The sequence below is a fragment of the Triturus cristatus genome, chromosome 3_1, assembly GCF_964204655.1.
Source record: "Triturus cristatus chromosome 3_1, aTriCri1.1, whole genome shotgun sequence".
NCBI lineage: Eukaryota > Metazoa > Chordata > Amphibia > Caudata > Salamandridae > Triturus > Triturus cristatus.
In genome coordinates, this window is record NC_140583.1 from 1020574910 (window position 1) to 1020594361 (window position 19452).

The window sequence follows — 19452 nt, forward strand, 5'->3', positions numbered from 1 at the left end:
TTAGCCATGTAATCCAATGGGAGGTGGATTACATGGCTAAGTTCACCATGGCCTATCAACAAGGATATCCCTATCCTTGTAGTTTTATCGCTGCATTACCAGCGATAACATCCCAAAATGCCGCTATCGCTGGATTTTTTATCGCCTAGGTGGTTAGCGTTGTTAATAACGCGATAACCAGGCGATATTATCCAGCGATAGCGGGCGTTAAAAAAATTAACGCTAAGCGCGCTTAGCGTTAATTTTCCCCGTTCCTTGTTAATATGCCCCTTTGTCTTTCTTTCAGTATTACCTTCGCAAACTAAACTGACCAAATACAAAGCTCTACCAATGACACCATGTACAACGGCTACCTTAATCGGCACCTATCCGTTTCGGTGGATGTCTATTAACATGAAATACATGGAGATACTGCTCAGTAATCATTTTTATGTCATGATCAGGGACAACTTGACAATACTTACAGATCAAACCTACAGGGGCTTTGGAAACTGGCGTTAACTACAATTGACCTTCTGGGGCCATGTCCAAACAATAAGGATGGTAGTGGCACCCCACACTACAAATACATTTTTACTATCCTTTAAATTCCCATACAAAAATCACAGCTCAAACCTATTGATGATCTCATTAAGGAAAATGTTTGGAAAGCTGAGGAGCCGGGAATGCCATGTAGCCATGCAGCAACTACTTCTGCTGTGTGGACATCTACCAAACGGCACGTCATCTGCGACAGTCTGCAAACCATTTCCAGTCGGAAAGTTAGTTAGTTTGTAGATTTATATAGTGCAGCTTATCAACCAGGAGGCCATCCAGGCGCTGTCCATGGGCATGGGAGATTAGGTGATTTGCCCAGAATCACAGGCTGTTGTGCTGACGCGAAGACTCGATCCGGATCTCCAGCTCCCGAATCTGCAGCTCTGGCCGCTGCACCACATCCTCTCCATGGAGTTACCAGACTGAATGGCCACTGAGAGTCATCAAAAAAACAATTAGACGGGGCCCTCGATTATACATCTGCAACATCTATCATCAATGGATAAAGACAACTCTGTCTTGAACGGATTGAGACAGATATGGATTATTGCCAATCAGCGTTTATGAAAACAAAACCTCTCCAAAGGCTCCCTCCAACTGTTTAGGGACTTCGGTGGAGAACTTCATTTGTTCCCCCATTAGATTTTCAGTGATCTCATACTGAAACACTGGCTGACAAAAGCAACAGATAACCATCTGACTGGAACTTCAAACTCCCCCTCCACTCTTACCTTGAGAAATGGAGCAATACATGAAAGCAATCTCCTCGGGGTCCTGAGTGAAGAGCTCTTCTCTAAACCAGTGCCCCCTCATCTCCAAGGTAAATGACAATCATTGTACTTAAACACTGCATACTGATGTGGATAGGGCGAATGTATTGCCACTCACAAAAAAGCCTTTGTTAAGCCAGGCTTTTTTTCATACCCTTCATGATTGGCACTGGGTGCCTTAAAGGATGCACAAAGCACACTTAGTGATAACCCTGACTTGCTGGTGCTGCCAGAATCATGATGGACACATGATGGTCATCCATTGGTTGTGCCTGATAATACAGACCTCTTGGACTTCGCTTTAGAATAAGTTGTCAATGACAAATGGCCAAGTACGGAGCCCCTCATTGGAGCTTACATTGCTTTATCGCAAGCAACACATAGTAGGGATGAACAACCACAAAGAACTATGGCTTGACCTGCTTTTCAGTGGCAACGTTATGCATCCTGAGGTACTAGAGATCTACAAGCCCACAACACTGTTGGAATGGTCAGACACAATGCAACTCATGGCCTTGTATGAACTGAGGGCCTTACTTACAATATTTTGCAGTAGGGCAGCGCCACAAGCCTTGCTGCAACGCTGCCTTATGGCAAAATAAAAAGGGCAAGAATGCGCCGTTTCTGTTAGATACGATGCATTCCTCTCCTCTTTTCCTGTGCTGGTGCTCAATTGGGTGCCATGCACCAATGCAGGCACACTTGCACCATGGTACAAGGGTATCTGCACTGTAGAGATGATTGTTTTTGTGCAGGAAGGGACACCTTGAGGCACAAAAACAATCAATGGAGGTGAATTCCTCCTTCTATGTGTGCTGCTGAATGCAGCACACATTGAAAGAGGAAAAAAGAGGAAAAAGAATGTTATTTCTTGTTAGAAGGGCGCCCTCCGGGGAGTCAGATGGTGTTGGACTGACCACCCCGAGAGCCACCGTTCCGTAGGCGAGTAGCCGAGCGCCGCTGAGAAGCCTCCTGGGTGAGGTCCTTCTCCTATGATCGTACCAGCCAAGCAACCCCACCACCACAAAGGGACACAACCAGGGTATCAATTCTCACAAGTCTTTATCGGTAATCAAGGCAGATTTCTGTGGTAATATTTACAGGTGGATCGAGGGATCCAAAAAGAGTCTCAAAGTCTTGTAGGGATGGGGTAGCGGGACAGTCTCAGTACCAGCCTGGTACGGGAACACCCTGCGCCCAGCTCTCAATCCTCGAGCTGGGGGGTTTCCGGGAGCCGGGACGTCGTCTGCAGGGCTCGGGGATTGCCTCGATGAGGTCGAGCCGCGACGAGGTCAGCAGGGCTCCGATGGTTACTTCTGCGAGGTCGAGCCGCGACGAGGTCAGCAGAGCTCCGATGGTTACTTCTGCGAGGTCGAGCCGCGACGAGGTCAGCAGGGCTCCGATGGTTACTTCTGCGAGGTCGAGCCGCAAAGAGGTCAGCAGGGCTCCGATGTTCCGTGAGCGTTTTCTTCTCAGAAAGGGGGGAGCCGCGACGCAGTCAGCAGGGCTCCGAGTTCACAGTTCCAGGTAATGAGTCTCTCTCCGTAGGGTCAGCCGCGATCCGATCAGCAGGGCTCTTGACTCCAGGATACAACTGCCGTCCTGGTTTTGGGCTGCCCCAGATATAGGGCTGGAGCCCTTTGATGTCCGGACCCTCGCGCCTGGGGGGGTCGGAGGGGCCGGGATGAGAGAGTCCAGACACCCAGCGGGGGGTGGAGCCAGCGCCTAGGGAGGGCGGAGGGCGATCGGAGCCAGGCGTCGGGGGACGGCTGGGGCCCCATCGAAACTCTCCTCCTCCGGGATCTGTGGAGTGGCCACTCAACCCCCCTTGGTCGGGTCTTGGCGCCCCGATGTCGGGGCTTCGCTGGGACGGAGGCCGGGGCGGGCCGCGTCGCGAAGGCTGGTGCGGGTAGCGGGGTACAATCCAGGGGGACCCCGAAGGGTGGGGGCTGCCCCCGTCGGGTCGGGTAGGAGGGTTCGGGACCACGCCACGAGGCCGGGTCCAACAGGCGTCCCCCCCCCCAGCTGAAGGCAGGGAGAGTCACCCATCGTCTTGGGGGTTCTCCTCGCCGAGGCGGAAGAAGCGGGACAGGCCGTCAGCGTTGGCGTGGTCGTTGCCGGGCCGATGGTCTACAGTGAAGTCCATCCCCTGCAGAGAGATGGACCATCGCAACAACTTCGGGTTCTCGCCTCGCATCTGCATTAACCACCGCAAGGGTCGGTGGTCGGTTTGGACACGAAAGTGGGTGCCAAAGAGGTAGGGCCGAAGCTTCTTGAGGGCCCACACCACGGCGAAGGCCTCCCATTCAATGGTGCTCCATCTCTGCTCCCGGGGCAGCAGGCGCCGGCTGATGAAGGCCACCGGCTGGTCAACCCCCTCAGAGTTCACTTGGGACAAGACAGCCCCCCGTACTCCGAGGCATCCGTCTGCACCACAAACTCTTTGCTGTAGTCGGGGGCTTGTAGCACGGGAGCGGTACACATCGCTGTCTTGAGGGTCTCGAAGGCCGCCTGACAGCGGGGCGTCCAGTGCACCCTCTTTGGCTGCTTCTTTGATGTGAGCTCCGTGAGGGGGCCCACAATGCTTCCATAGTTCTGAATGAACCACCTGTAATAGCCCGTGAGTCCCAGGAAGGCCCTCACAGCGGTTTGGGTGGTTGGGGGCTCCCAGGCCACGATGGCGTCGATCTTTGGCTAGAGGGGAGCCACATGGCCGCTCCCCACTTGATGTCCCAGGTAGGTTACTGATCCTTGGCCTATCTGACACGTGCTGGCTTTTACAGAAAGTCCGGCCCTTTGGAGGGCGGTCAGGACCTCCCCGAGGTGCCTCAGGTGCTCGGCCCAGTGGCTGCTGAACACCACAATATCGTCCAGGTAGGCGGCGCTGAACGCTTCTAGGCCGGCCAGCACCTTATTTACCAGTCTCTGGAAGGTCGCCGGGGCATTCTTCATGCCGAAGGGCATCACGCAGAAGTGGTAATGGCCATCGGGGGTGGAGAAAGCGGAACGCTCTTGGGCGCCGGGGGTGAGCCCGATCTGCCAGTATCCGGCGGTGAGGTCGAAGGTGCTAAGGTAGCAGGCTGCTCCTAGGCGGTTGATCAGTTCATCTGCCCGAGGAATGGGATGGGCATCGGTTTTGGTGACGGCATTCAATCCCCGATAGTCCACACAAAACCGGAGCTCCGGGGTGGTGCCGGGGGCGGCAGCTTTCGGCACCAGGACCACAGGGCTGGCCCAGGGACTGTCGGAGGGTTCGATGACCCCCAGGGCCAACATCTTGGCGACCTCGGCGTGGATGCAGGCCCGCAGTCGCTCGGGGACCCGGTAGGCTCAGTGTCACATGGGGGGGCTGTCCCCGGTGTCAACGTTGTGGACGCACCATCGGGTGACTCCGGGAGTGAGGGAGAAGAGAGCAGCGAAGCGATGCAGCAGTCCTTGACCAACTCGGCGCTGATCTGGACTCAGGGTGGCGGAGAGGATGACTCCCTCCACGGAGCCGTCCTTTTCGGAGGTTTTCAGGAGGTCGGGTAGGGGCTCGGAGTCGTCCTCGGCCCCATCGTCCGTAGCCATCAACAGGCTAAGTTCTGTTCGGGCAAAGTGGGGTTTGAGCCTGTTGGCGTGGAGGACCCGGAGGGGGTTCCTGGGGGACTCCAGGTCGACCAGGTAGGTGACGGGGCTCTTCTTCTCGACCACCTTGAAGGGCCCGGTCCACTTGTCTTGGAGGGCACAGGGGTCGACGGGCGACATGACCCAGACCTGCTGGCCTGGCTCGAACTCGATGGAGGAGGCGTTCTGGTCATACCAGCGTTTCATTTCCTCCTGGCTGGCCTCGAGGTTGGCTTTGGCCAGTTCCCTGAATTTCCGGGTTTGGTTTCGCAGGGTCAGGAGGTACCGGTAGACGTCGGGGGGTGCATCTTGGATGGTGGTCTCCCAGCCTTCCTCGACCAGGCTGAGAGGGCCTCGGACAGGGTGTCCGTACAAGAGATCGAAGGGGCTGAACCCCAGAAACTTTTGCGGGACCTCCCGATAGGCAAACAGGAGACAGGGCAGCAGGACGTCCCATTTGCGTCTCAGGGGCTCCTCCAGGCCTTTGATCATTCCTTTCAACGTCCGGTTAAATCGTTCGACTAGTCCGTTCCCCTGGGGGTGGTACAGGGTGGTGAACTTGTAGGTGACCCCGCATTGTTGCCACAGGGATCGCATATACATCGAGATAAAGTTGGTGCCTCGGTCGCTCACAACCTCCCGGGGGAAACCTACTCTGGAGAAGATTCCCATCAAGGCCCGGCCCACCACGGGGGCCGTCACTGTTCGGAGAGGGATGGCCTCGGGGTATCGGGTGGCATGATCGACCAGGACGAGGATGAAGCGATGTCCTTGGGAGGTTCGGGGGTCCAGGGGACCCACGATGTCGATCCCCACTCACTCGAACGGGGTGTTTACTATTGGAAAGGGCTGGAGAGGGGCTTTGACCCTTCCCCCGCTCTTCCCGCTGGCTTGGCAGGTCGGGCAGGTTCGGCAATGATTGTCCACGTCCTTCCGCATTCGGGGCCAGTAGAAGTGAGTCACCAGGCGGCTGTATGTTTTGTCCTGCCCCAGGTGCCCGGCGAGGGGCACATCATGCGCCAGATTGAGGAGGAAGTCCCGGAATCTGAGGGGGACCACCAGCACGCGGCTGGCCCCCAATTCTGAGGTCTTCTGCTCGCTGTAGAGGAGGTCATTGTCCCAATAGACACAGTGGGTCCCCGTCTGGTCTCCGGCGGCCTGGGCGGCTGCTTGCTGTCGGGTCCCTTCGAGGGAGGGGCAGGTCTTCTGTTCTTGGCAGAACTGCTCCCTTGTGGGGCCACCTTCTTGGCGCCATTGGGCGAGTTCGGGGAGGTCGCCGAGCGCGGCGACCTCGTCCGGGGCGAGTTCTGGCAGCCCGGCCTCGGCTTCTTCTTCGACGGAGGGAGGTGGTGGCTCGGGCCACTCCGGCTCTTCGGGGGGAGCATCTACGCTCAGTCGGATGGCCCGGGCGGTCGTGGACCGGGTGGTTGCGCAGACCCATTCGGGCAGTCCCAGCATCCCCAGTTGCTCTCGGCGCTCGACGTGGGCCCAGGGGGAACTTTCCAGGTCGTTCCCGAGGAGGCAGTCCACGGGGGTGTCGTCGCGGACGGTTACCTTCAGCATGCCCGACACTCCCCCCCACTCGAAGGGGATCCGGGCCATCTGGCACAAGCTCTCTGTGTTGTCTGCCAACCAGACGGGGCACAGTACATTAGGCAAGATCTGTTCGGGGGTCACCAAGTGGCAGCGGACGCCTGTCACGCTGGCTCCTGTGTCTCCGAGGGCTTCGGCCCGGCGTCCATTAATGGTGACCCACTGTTGGTACTTCTGGGTGTTGCTCGGGATGGGAGCCCGGGGTACCATTTCCCGGCTGCCCAGGCATACCAAGGTAATGGCGGCAGGTTCCCACTCGGTTGGCCCGGCGTCGTAGTTTTCTTCCTCTTCTCCCCCTTCCCCCAGGGCAGCGGCCGCCAACTGGCGGGGGGGGTGGCCCGGTGGTCCCCGCTCGTCGGTTCACGGGGCAGGTAGGGTCACTGGCATAGTGCCCTGGCTGTTTGCAGTTGTAGCACGTTACCGTCGGTCGAGGCCCTGGTCGGGCCCCTCTTCGGGCGAGGGACGGGGACGTGCGGTTCGAGGGCGGCCCCCGGGGAGGACTCCGTGTTGGCCCCGCTGGAAAGTCTCTGTTCCTGTTCACTCCCCCTCCTCCGCCCCGCTGGCGGGGGGGCCCCATGGTGTTCCGTTGGTACTCCCCCATCGAGTTCCGAGGGACCCGGGTGTTCACCCATCGATCGGCTTCGGCGGCGAGCTTCCGCGGCTCGGTCAGCTTGCTGTCGAGGAGGTGCTGTCTCAGCTCGATGAAGCAGTTGTTGGAGAGGTGCTCCCATACAATGAGGTCGAACAGTTGTTCGTAGGAGGTGACCTTGCTGCCCTTGATCCAACCTTCCAGGGCTCTGCTAAAAAAGTCTACGTATTCCACCCAGGTGGTACCGGGGAGCTTCTTGCAGTCCCGGAAGCGCTGGCGGTACATCTCTGAGGTGAGACCATAGCGGGCGAGCAGGGCCTCCTTCATATGGTCATAAGAGGTCATCACCTCGTCTGGGAGCTGTAGCAGGGTGTCTCTGCCTTCGCTGAGGAACCGTCCCCATAGGCCGGACACCCCAATCTTTTCGGGGTACCCGATGGGCGGTCATGGCTACTTCGTAGGCCTTGAACCATTGTTGGATGTCGTCGTTCTTGTAGTACTCTTTGACGACATCCTTGGGGATATGTACTTTCGCCTCGGCCGGCGGAGGGGTGTCTCGGTTTCCGGGGGTGCCGGTCTCTCCATTTCTGGACTTGATTTCAAGTTCTTTAAGGCCCCGCTCATGCTCGAGGGTTAGCCTCCTCTCTTCCAGTTCTCGGTGCCGCTTTTTCTCCTCTATTTCTTCTTGCAGCCGCAGTTGCTCTAGGGCCAATTTCTTTTCGGCTAGTAGGAGTTCGCCGTCCAGGCGGAGTCGGGCGAGCTCCAACTCGTGGGTCCTGACCCTCTCCCGTTCTCGTATCTCTTCCAGGGAGAGGCCAGTCTCTATGCTGGTTGTTCTCCCCTCTGCCGGGGCTGTGGTTGGGTGCCGGTGCACTTTTGGCACCGGGTTTTCTTCGGTTTGGGGGGAGGCCGCTTCAGACTCTACCCAGGCCTTTAGGGCTTTTTGCAGGTCCTCTTTTGTGTTTAATCCGGTGGTCGCGATGCCTTTGTCTTTACAAAACTGTTTTAGTTCCTTATGGGTATATTCCTCCAACCGTTCTTGTTGGAACTCCGCGGTTGGGGTGGTCTCTTGGTTGTTCATGGTTACTCTGTGTCTAGGTAGGTAGTGGGTGAGTTACTCGCTGTACGATCTGCGTCGGGCTCGGATCGCACCGCTGGCCACCAATGTTAGAAGGGCGCCCTCCGGGGAGTCAGATGGTGTCACAACCAGGGTATCAATTCTCACAAGTCTTTATCAGTAATCAAGGCAGATTTCTGTGGTAATATTTACAGGTGGATCGAGGGATCCAAAATGAGTCTCAAAGTCTTGTAGGGATGGGGTAGCGGGACAGTCTCAGTACCAGCCTGGTACGGGAACACCCTGCGCCCAGCTCTCAATCCTCGAGCTGGGGGGTTTCCGGGAGCCGGGACGTCGTCCGCAGGGCTCGGGGATTGCCTCGATGAGGTCGAGCCGCGACGAGGTCAGCAGGGCTCCGATGGTTACTTCTGCGAGGTTGAGCCGCGACGAGGTCAGCAGGGCTCCGATGGTTACTTCTGCGAGGTCGAGCCGCGACGAGGTCAGCAGGGCTCCGATGTTCCGTGAGGGTCTTCTTCTCAGCAAGGGGGGAGCCGTGACGCAGTCAGCAGGGCTCCGAGTTCCCAGTTCCAGGTAATGAGTCTCTCTCCGTAGGGTCAGTTGCGATCCGATCAGCAGGGCTCTTGACTCCAGGATACAACTGCCGTCCTGGTTTTGGGCTGCCCCAGATATAGGGCTGGAGCCCTTTGATGTCCGGACCCTCACGCCTGGGGGGGTCGGAGGGGCCGGGATGAGAGAGTCCAGACACCCAGCGGGGGGTGGAGCCAGCGCCTAGGGAGGCCGGAGGGCGATCGGAGCCAGGCGTCGGGGGACGGCTGGGGGCCCAATTGAAACTCTCCTCCTCCGGGATCTGTGGAGTGGCCACTCGACCCCCCTTGGTCGGGTCTTGGCGCCCCGATGTCGGGGCTTTGCTGGGACGGAGGCCGGGGCGGGCAGCGTCGCGAAGGCTGTTGCGGGTAGCGGGGTACAATCCAGGGGGACCCCGAAGGGTGGGGGCTTCCCCCGTCGGGTCGGGTAGGAGGGTTCGGGACCACGCCACGAGGCCGGGTCCAACATTTCTCCTAAATGCACCCCCCCCCCCACACCACCACTGGAGATATGTAGGCTTTTGACACATTTCCAGGTTTACAGTTTATTGTAAATCTGGGACTGTGTCAAATGCCATGGGTATTACATGGGAATTCCCACTGCAATGCCCAAGGCACACCTCCCCATCCTAGTGTGAGGCAATGCAGTAACTTGCGCTGTGTTGCATCACACCATATCTACGAGGCCATGAAAAGCCACCCAGGGTGGCTTTACATGGCCTTGAAGATATGGCTAAGTCCTGTTCACCACCGGAACGTCACAAAAAGTGAATTATGTTTGCAATTCTGTTGACTGCTTTGGTAACCCAATAAAAGAAATTCAAACATGGCACCATATATGTGAGTTACTGTGGTGCAGGGCAGTGCAGCAAGTTACCTTGCTGCGCTGCCCTGCATCACAGGGAAAGGGCAGAAATGCACATTTCTCCAATATGCTGCATTTCTGTCCTTTCCCCCTGCGCTGGTGTCGTTTTGGCAGTCTAGCGCCAATGCAGGTGCCCTTGCACCATATTGCAAGGGGGCCTCTGCTGTAGGCAGGATTGTTTTTGTGCAGGAAGGGGCACCTTCCTGCACAAAAACAATCCTGAGAGATGTGTTCCTCTTTTTTCTATGTGTGCTGCAGATACACATAGAAAGAGGAAAAAACAAGGAGAAACAAATATATTTTTCTTCCTTACACCTCTCCTGGGAAGGTGTAAGATTTTGGTGCATTTCCAGGTTTACAAGACCTTTTAATTTGGGGAATGCATCAAAAGCTATGGTAGTTTTGTGGGAAAACCCTCTGCAACCTCCATGGAATGCCTCCCTTGTGCAGAAGAAGGCCACACAGTGATTTGCGTTGCATTGCATTATTACAGATTTATGAAGTCATTCAAAGCCATGCAAAGTGACTTTGCCCGGCTTAAAAAATATGACTTGCAGGTTTGTGTCACACATGTACCACACTGCATGGTGCACACATGATGCAAAGCTGTGATATATATGCCCCTTAGTTTACACATGGAAATATTTTTGTTGCGATGATGACTTCTATTGCATTGACTCCACTATCTAAGTGTGACTGTCTTCCCTCTTATTTTTTATGGTATACAGCTGAAGTCCAGAAACCGGTGCTAAGTGGTGCTGTTTGTGCTGCTGTCAATGGGAAATAAAGAAAATAGCACCTAAGAAAGAGGTTTCTGCCAAGAAAGTGGTCAGTGAGAAGGAAAAGTCTGTTGCATAATTTCCTTATACTTTTCCTGCCAAGGCACATGATGCAGCATACCTGTTGCAGCCTCTTCTGACCAGTAACATGTTGGGAGGAGGAACACCCATTCATTAACTATGGCAGCACCACCACCAAAAATAAAGCAGATGTCTCCCAGTACTGTAGTGATCACATTCATGGATAAAACCAGTGAGCTTGAAATAAAAATAAATGCCCCAGTAAAATTATTCTTCCCTGTAAAATCAACAGAAACAACAGTCTATTATAGCTGGTCTTCCTAGAACAGCAGCAGATGAATATTTAGATCTTGCTGAACAGCAGGATGTGGTGGCTGCTCTTAATTTGGACGCATCATTCTCACCACTTTCTTTGAGGAAAAGAAAGGCCACTCCCCCATCTTCTTCAAGTCCCCCTATAGATTAAGGTGACATGAAGTGCCATGGGAGAGAAGGATAAGGAAGTTTCTATAAAGCTTAGTTTGCAGAGATGAAGAAGAGCCAGTGATTGTTCATGTCAAAAGTGGCACAGAAGAAGTGTGGATCTCTTCTACTCAATCTACTTTACTACAAGAGCTTACAAAAGCCCCAAATCAGTACCAACCCTGAATATAGCATGTTACATCACATGCTTTTACACCGCGTTCCTTTACAACACGGTTGTTACAATGACCGCGTTGTTAGAACACTATACCTTTACAACGCAAGTCATTTGATCGACTTGCTGTTGGGGGCGCGCTGGATTTAGGATTAGTATAATTTACTATTCCAACTCCAGCCTGCGCAAGAGTAGGGAAGGTGTTGGAATAGTAAATCATACTATTCCTTATGTTAGAGTGCCCCCTTCAGCAAGTCGATCTAATGACATGCATTGTACAGGCATTGAGTTCTAACAACGCGGTCGTTGTAATGACCGCATTGTAAAGGAACTGCGATGTAATGACTGCGTGGTAAATGCTGTCTCCCCAACCCTGCTATGGCAGTTGTAGTTCACCCTAAAGTACAGCAAGTTGAATCTATGCCACAGTTTCCGGTTTTGGCTCTATAAGGAAGTTCTCCTCCATGTTTTTAAAATTCTATACACTGAGGCCAAATGCGGACCAAATTGCAGTCTGCACAGTTTGACGCAGATTATTGCATCATGGAAAGCCAGGTGGACGTTATGGTACCAAATGCCAATTGGCCCATGTAACAAAACAATATCCAAATATGTTGGAACAGCACCTTAAAAAGATGGCTGTGTCTGACAGAGAAGAACCTGAACAGATAAAAGGAGTGGCTGATGATGAATAAGCTGTAATCACAAAAAGAAGTCCTGTCACTCGTAGTGTGTACTAATTTCCTGCAGCAACCTCAACTTGGAATAAGAAAAAGAGGGATGACATGTTGTGTTTAACAAAGAATGCCTGTAGCAGTAAACACACAATCTAGTCCATGAAGAAATGAGAAATTCAACAAAGTATATCCATTGCACTACAGACAAGTGGACGAGTTGCCTAACTGCAGACTTCATGTCTGTCACTGAATTCTGGATCTCCTTCGTTAAGCAAAGGCAAGCTGCTGGTGCCACCATTGCTGATGCTTTCCAAGGAATGCAACACTTACAATATCCTTCATGCTGAAAACACATGCAGCTGCCAACATTCTGGGACAAGTCAATACATGAGCTTATGAATGCTTCAATCCAGAGGTCTCGGCAATGGATTTGTTGCCACTGGCAATGAGAATAATAATGTAAATGCCATAGCAGTTGGAGAATATTCAAGAGTGCTATGTTGAGCTCCTTATATCAACCTAATTGTGCAAAATGTCCTCAAAATAGAAGTAGTCCACATCAAACTGGTCATCTGCAGCAGGATACGTACACATTTCAGTCAACCATTCCGTCAAGTCCTGGAAGAAGTTGAGGATCATTCAGCATGCAGATAAATTCCCTTCAAAACTATTGAAGTTTTGAAGGGAACTGCATCTGGTCCTAACCTTATGGACCTCCCCCTTCTACATGCGGAAACATTGGTTTCCCGCAACACAGGTCAATTAATGCTTATGTGCTACAAAGGAGAAGGGATGCACCTGCTAAAGCCTTGACAAAGGAGGATGAAAAATGGGGGCTAGTAGAGTGCCTGATCCAAATGCTAGAGCCTTTTGAGATTTTGTAATGGGAAGTCAGCAAAGAAGATTACACCAGGAGCCAAGTCCCGCTCCCGCATTTACTACAGGACCATTTGTGTAAGCGGAGGAGTCATATATCAATGTCTATAAATAAGGAGATGGTTTGGTAAACAACTTAATCCTTCATCTGAATACAAATCTGAAGCTGCAGCAAGAGATTTTGTCCTCTGATGGGTACATTTGTACTATCATACTGGATTCATGATGGAAACAAGGGCAATGCACTTTCATATGTTTTTTCCAGTACTAAATATCTCTATTTATTTATCACAAAATTAATTGCCAAGAGAGAAAATGAACTGAAAGAATAAAGACTGCATATTTAAGGGCAAATAAGAACTTTATGGGTGTGTGAAATACATGTAATTCTCCTTTGCATAATTACACAAACATTCATTTCAATGTGCAAGGTACAGACAGCAGTTCAAGGAGAATACAGACACTTTAGCCTGGTGACTGAATGGTGAGATGACGAAGTAAGAAAATTATTTCATCCTTTTGGTCAAGAAGACTGTGCAATGAGCAACAACCTTCAAGTCCGCTGGGGGAGCCTCCATTTCCTGAAAAAATAGTATGCCTCTAGTACATACTATATTATTCCCATGCTTTGCTGTCAGTGAAAAATCAACAAACCTCTTTGCTTATGTAGGTGGCTTCCACAGGAAAGGAAATGCATTGACAGATAAATATCACACTTGGAATAAGTATTGGGCATTAATTAATTATTTCCAAAGATGATTCATGTGAAGGTTGGGAAAGGCTTAGGTAAATTTAACATTTTTATGAGGTGGTCATTTTCTGTGTGAACCCTTCCTTCAGTCTTTGAGCGTGTTACTTGCTTGGCCTTCTGTTAACTGCACATTACCATCTCTTCATTTTTATGAGACCTATCAGTTTACAGCTCTTCTAAGGCCCCAATTTAGGGTTTGACAGACATGGTATTCGGTCATAAACACTATGGAGAACCTTGTCTGTCAAACTCTTGGTATGCCTGTCTCATTTAGAGATGGGCTGGGCATAAACTTTCAGCGTCATTGGCTCTGTCGAACAATAGCTTCCTTCGACAGTTTAACAGATTAGTGGCCCTCTGAGGAAGGAAATTACACACCTCACCCTATTCAGAGTGGGCTGTATTTTCCTGTCCAGCAGGAAGCTACTGGAAGAATGTGAAAAAAATAATGAATCCCCCACAACCTGGTAATCAACTCACAAGGTGTGGGTTTATTGGTTGCTTTGTTTTTTGAAAAGTTAACTCCCTCTTTGGAAATTTGTTTTTCCAAAACAAAATATTTTAAAAGTTTGGTGGATGACTGATAAAACTGAAAGTAGCCATTCACCAAACTTTCTGTACCTTGAACAGAACTGCCATGACGGCAGTTCCTTTCAACATAAAGAGATGATCGCTAGCCCAAGAATCATCTCTAACTTTGGCAGATGGGATTCCATTGGGGTGGTGGATGTAATGTATTCTGCCATCCTGAAAGATGGAGGAGAACCATCCACCAATGTCTAAATCAGGCCCTAAATCTCAATTTATTTTCCTTCTCTTGTTTAACAGGTCACTCTCTTTTGTGAAGAAAATAAAATCTACATTTCCTGTCAACAATATGAATGAGAACTATCTACTTTTATTGAAAATGACTCATAGAGTTTAACCCTTAATGGACCATGTGGGAAATTGGGCTACTGGTTGAGGGGGATGACACCCTACTCAGGCAGAAACCGCAATTCATGTCAGGGAGACATAACAAGCAAATGCCAAATTAACCTGTGTTTAACCCTTTAGAACTTGACACAAAGCATTCCAGGTGCTGGATTCAAAGTGGTTGGAGACCAGGAGGCCGGTCAACTAGCCCTTGGAGTCACTTTGGTGGTACTGGGTTCAAGATGCAGGTCCAGTCCTTTTTACTTAGGCAGAGCAACAAAATAGCTGTCCTTCTTGCAGAGCAGCACATCTGTCCTTGGGTCTGAGCGTCCAGTATTTATTCCTGGTGCCCACTTTGGAGTAGGAGAAGGTTCTGGAAGTTTCCAACCCCAAAGGGGTTGCCTTCCCTGCCTCACTGCCCTGGCCCCAGCATGTCTGGGTCACAGAAAACCAGTGTCAAATCCTTTGTGGCTGTGCTCAGGTAGATGCTTTGTGAAGTGCAAGTGTGGTACATGACAGTACCTCCCCATCTTTAAGTCAGAGATGGCCCATCCTGCCCACACCTTTTCCCCTTTATCTCAGTTTTTGGGTGCAATACAAAAAAAACAACTGCCAGCTACGCTTAGTCATTTTACCTAGGATGCAGGCTTCAAGCACCAAAAAGTTAGGACAAGAACATTCCATCTTTCTAGGTGGGGCATTTTCAGAATTGTGAATTAAAATCCAACTTTGCCATTACAGAAGGTTTTAAATTACAATTCTTTTGAAACCAAGCACGACATTCCTACCTGCTCCCAAATGAAAGTTAGCACTCATTAATTTGAATAAAGTAATCAAAGGTGATCATATGGGAGAGGTAGGTCTTGCAGAGAAAAATATTTAAGAGTTTTTCACTAACACTACATGACTCTTGACTGTTTAGGGCCTACCCTGGGGATGACGTCTGTGTATTAAAAAGGAGAGGTTAGACCTGCCAAAAGGTTTATTCTGCTAGGTTGAAACGGCAGTTTAAAACTACACACACAGGCAGCAATGGTCTGAGCCATGTTTAAAAGGACTACATAAGTGTGTGGCACAATCAGTGCAGTAGGCCCACAGTGGAAATTAATTTACAGGCCCTGGGCACATGTAGTACCACTTTACTAGGGACCTAAAAGTAAACTAAATGTGCCAATTGGGTGTAAACCAATTCTACAATGTTTAAAGGCAAGAGCACAAATACGTTAGCAGTGGTTTTCAGTGGTGAAGTTTGAAGAGCCCTAAAAACCAAACAAAAACGGGAGCAGAAAACAGGAGGGTGACGGCAAAATGTTTGAGGAAGACCTTGCAGAACGAGTCAAGTCCAGCAGAGCACAAACAAGGTGATTTATTAAGAATAAGGCAGGCTAGTGGCTAGAGTTAAAATCCTATGTAATCAAAGTGAAGACACGATGAGCATAACTAAATATTTCATTGTTTGAGTGATTCATCTTTCAGGGTACTTGCAGATACATATCTGGTTGTTTGAGATTGGTTCCATTGTTTAAGGATGAGCTAACCTATGCACCTCTCTCTGACTTCTTGTGCACTTTTTTCTCAGCTCTCAAATATTGCCATTTCTTTTCTCATTCCACAAGTCCTCTCTTCTACAAGGAAGATCCATGACTTATGCTCTGCAGTTCATCCTTGTTCTCAATGGCAAAATGCAATTGCTTCATTTGTATTCAGTATTTATTTTAATTACTTGTTATAAATATTTTGGAAATGTGTGTCCTCCCTATTTTGCATTTTAATCCAGATAATTAATTTAGAAGTCTGTGGCTCGCTAAAGGGTATTTGAATATGTTAGCTTACTGTCATCTTCCTTTCATAACAGATGTGACGTACTGAAAGTGACTGAATGCTGTGTCTGTCTCTCACTCAAATTTTCACTAACTCCCCTTATTCATCCACTAATGGATTCAATAAACTCTTTCCCTAAATATGAGATCTAGAGTGCTGTAATCTATTTCCACTCTCAACAGATCACACACTTAGAGGGGCGGATGTTGTGAAGGCAACATTAAATCACAGCAGGAGAAGGAAGGTAAAATAAATTGAAAAGTCCCCTAAATCTTTTCCATACACTACGCAAAGAAATATACCAGTGCTGAAAATGATACTCAATGGTAGGCTAAAGCTTAGTAACGTTACATTTGTTTTTATAACTGCATCCTCACAGAGAATTTAGTTGTTGAAAAAATATTTCCTCACCTGTACATACCTTTAGCCATATGTTTCCATTCTATAACTTATAAAACTATGTAAACTGCCTTTGCATTAGTAAGACATAGGGTACTGGATTTAGGAAACAACTCTCTTCTTTCATAGTGAAGGACAATTTTGCTAGTTTGCCTGCTCCATTCAAAATAAGAAACCTTATTATTTGTGGTGTTTTCCCTGAATGGGCCATTAGAGCAGTCAAACCCCCCACAGCAAAAGCCACTGTGTGAGTTATCTGACAAGCTTGTTCAGGTCAGGATGATAAGGAGGATGAGGTTTTGGATTTAGGAAGAGGAGGCACAATGTGGCATCTATTTTATGTGTACATCAATGGGTTCTATCACTTTTGTCAGAAGGAAGGCTAGTAGACAGCTATTATTAATGGTCGGTGGCTCAAGTGACAAGTCACTTAGAGGGGGATGGGCATAGTCAGATTTCCAAAACTGGTTGTGTATGTTGGAGGTCTAGAGCGAGGTGCACTTGTGGCTGGCATGCAAAGGGTGGTCAGATAGAGAAAGTTAGAGGATATATGGAACTTCTTTGTTGTTTGAGTTGGATCAGGTTTAGATGTATGTCCATAGATGGCAGATCCTACCTGGTTAATGCTGTTTGCTCCTGATTAACAAGAAGCAATTTTTATAAAATAACAATGTATTTATTTTAAAGAAGTAGAAATCCAAGTGTCCACATCACATGCAAAAGAGCCACACCCTGACTCCACTCCCTAAAAATGTACTCCACCAGACTGTCCGTTCTGTCTTTCAGATCCTGGGCCGGCGTCTTCCTACGCTCAGGTACACTGTGGAGGAGGACCTCAGTGAGTGTTGGGGAGGGTGACTGGAATTGGCTGCTTTGCCTGGGGTGATGTTAGTCACGTGGGTCAGCTGCTGGGTGGGAGGATAGCTCACCTGTTGCCCCCCTTCTTCCTTCAGGTTCCCGTGTAGTGTAGCTCCCATGAGAAATATACAGGATCTGCGCATTCAGACAACATGCACTGTAGGATTGGTATCACACAAACTCTGATCACCCCTACCGGGTATGCTGGCTCTTTTTGTACCAACTAGCTCACAGTGTCACTAGAATCTCTTACCAAGGAGAGAATAGTTCTTGGCAACCATCGAACATGACAACCCTGATCCTTCAGGACCGTGGAAACAATATACTACTTTTCTCTCAGTCACTTGTGCTTACTTAGTCTGTCTCAGAGAAATACACAGAATAAACAGGCTGGGCCTTTTCAATAAGAATTTATTCTGGTGTGGAATAGATGAGCTGCAACAACAGTTAGGCAGTATAAGATATAAAGTATTAGCAGTACGATAAAGGTAAATGGATGGAATAGCTCTACCATCTTACTACAGTCATGAATACATAAAACGTTGTGATAAAAGATGTGTGCTCCTATGATGCCTCCCTAACTAGATGTACCTAGCATGTATGTAGGTGTTAAGCCAAGAATACCTCTAGGATTTAGTCAACCCCATTACCTGAAGTGAGAGACTGTGGGACCCCGTCCCGAGTTGGACACCCCGCGAGGGATGTTAAACCACTGCAAGCTGGAGTGTCTGCATACAGGAACCTCAGCGTCTCTGGTCAGTGTGTCGGCCAGGAAGTCTCGGTCTCCTCTGTCTTATCTTAGCAAGATGTGATGTATATATACCCATAGGTCTCTCCAGATGTCCTACCTTGCTGTATTACTGTGCCGGCCTAAAGATGACGTTGGGCATGAACTTTGTACATAGATTTTATACAGGAGATGGGAGTCCTGCTGTGCTTCCAAGAATCCTCATGCATAATGTATGAGATTTCAAACTAGTTAAAACCTGCGTACTGAATGCAGTGTAATATCTAGGGAAAAGGTCAGTCCCTGTAAACCGTGACAAATGTAATGTAGGGAGAGAATATAGGTGAAGGGTAATGAGATTACCGGGGCCTATATTATGATACCTATATGGAAAATTACACCCGGCCAGGAGTAGGCTGCCATACTTGCCTCCAGCTTCTGAAGACGAAGATGAGATGCCTTACAACTAGCCTGAGTGGAAATTTAATTTTGCCAACATAACTCACAGCATTTCGGGAATTTCACATTATGCTTATTAAAATAAATTCTCAAAACTACACTACTCCTCCATTTTTCATAATTACAAGTCATTTGCCAATACAACTTTACTATGAAATATGCCATTTGTATTAAACATGTATTTTGAATATGCACAAGCAACAGAAAACAAGTGGCTTAATCACAAAAAATGTTGTGCAATTTGCCAAACTTTTTCATAGTTATGCGAAAGCAAAGAACGCAAACTTCACAAACCCTTACCTACGACATGGGTCATTCAGGAGAGAAGAAAAAAAAACGATAGTAACTGTAAAAGTTTGCATACTTGAGGAACAAGGTTACAGATTCTTCTAACTAGGGCAACTGAAATATTGCAATTCTAAGTTGCTTTGATTTTTTTAAGCATATCTGCTATTTAGAGTATTTGCAAGCAACTAAATAATCCACCAGCAGCTGCATAATTTGAAAAAAATAGAATTAAAAAGATGAAAAACTTTAAAAAATGAATTGATGAGGTTGATCTTTTACTAGACTGTTTTAAACGAATGTTAAAAAAAAATACAATTGATATTGCTACAGAGATCAAGATACATAATTAATTGAGTGCACCTGCTGCATGTTTTTTGGCCAACTATTAACACAGAATAATATTTCCAATAGCCTTGACATTCCTATATCCTAGTTTTAAACCGCACCACACCACACCCTATGACTAATTATTTATTCTTACATCAAATAGTACTCCAGGGTTAGGGAGTGAAGGGTACAAGGGAAAATTTGGCATTATGCCATAACTCAGTTTTGGCAGGTTAGGTGAATGCCAGGAAGGCAAAATACAAATGGGTGTAAGGGATGGCATACTAAGAAACTT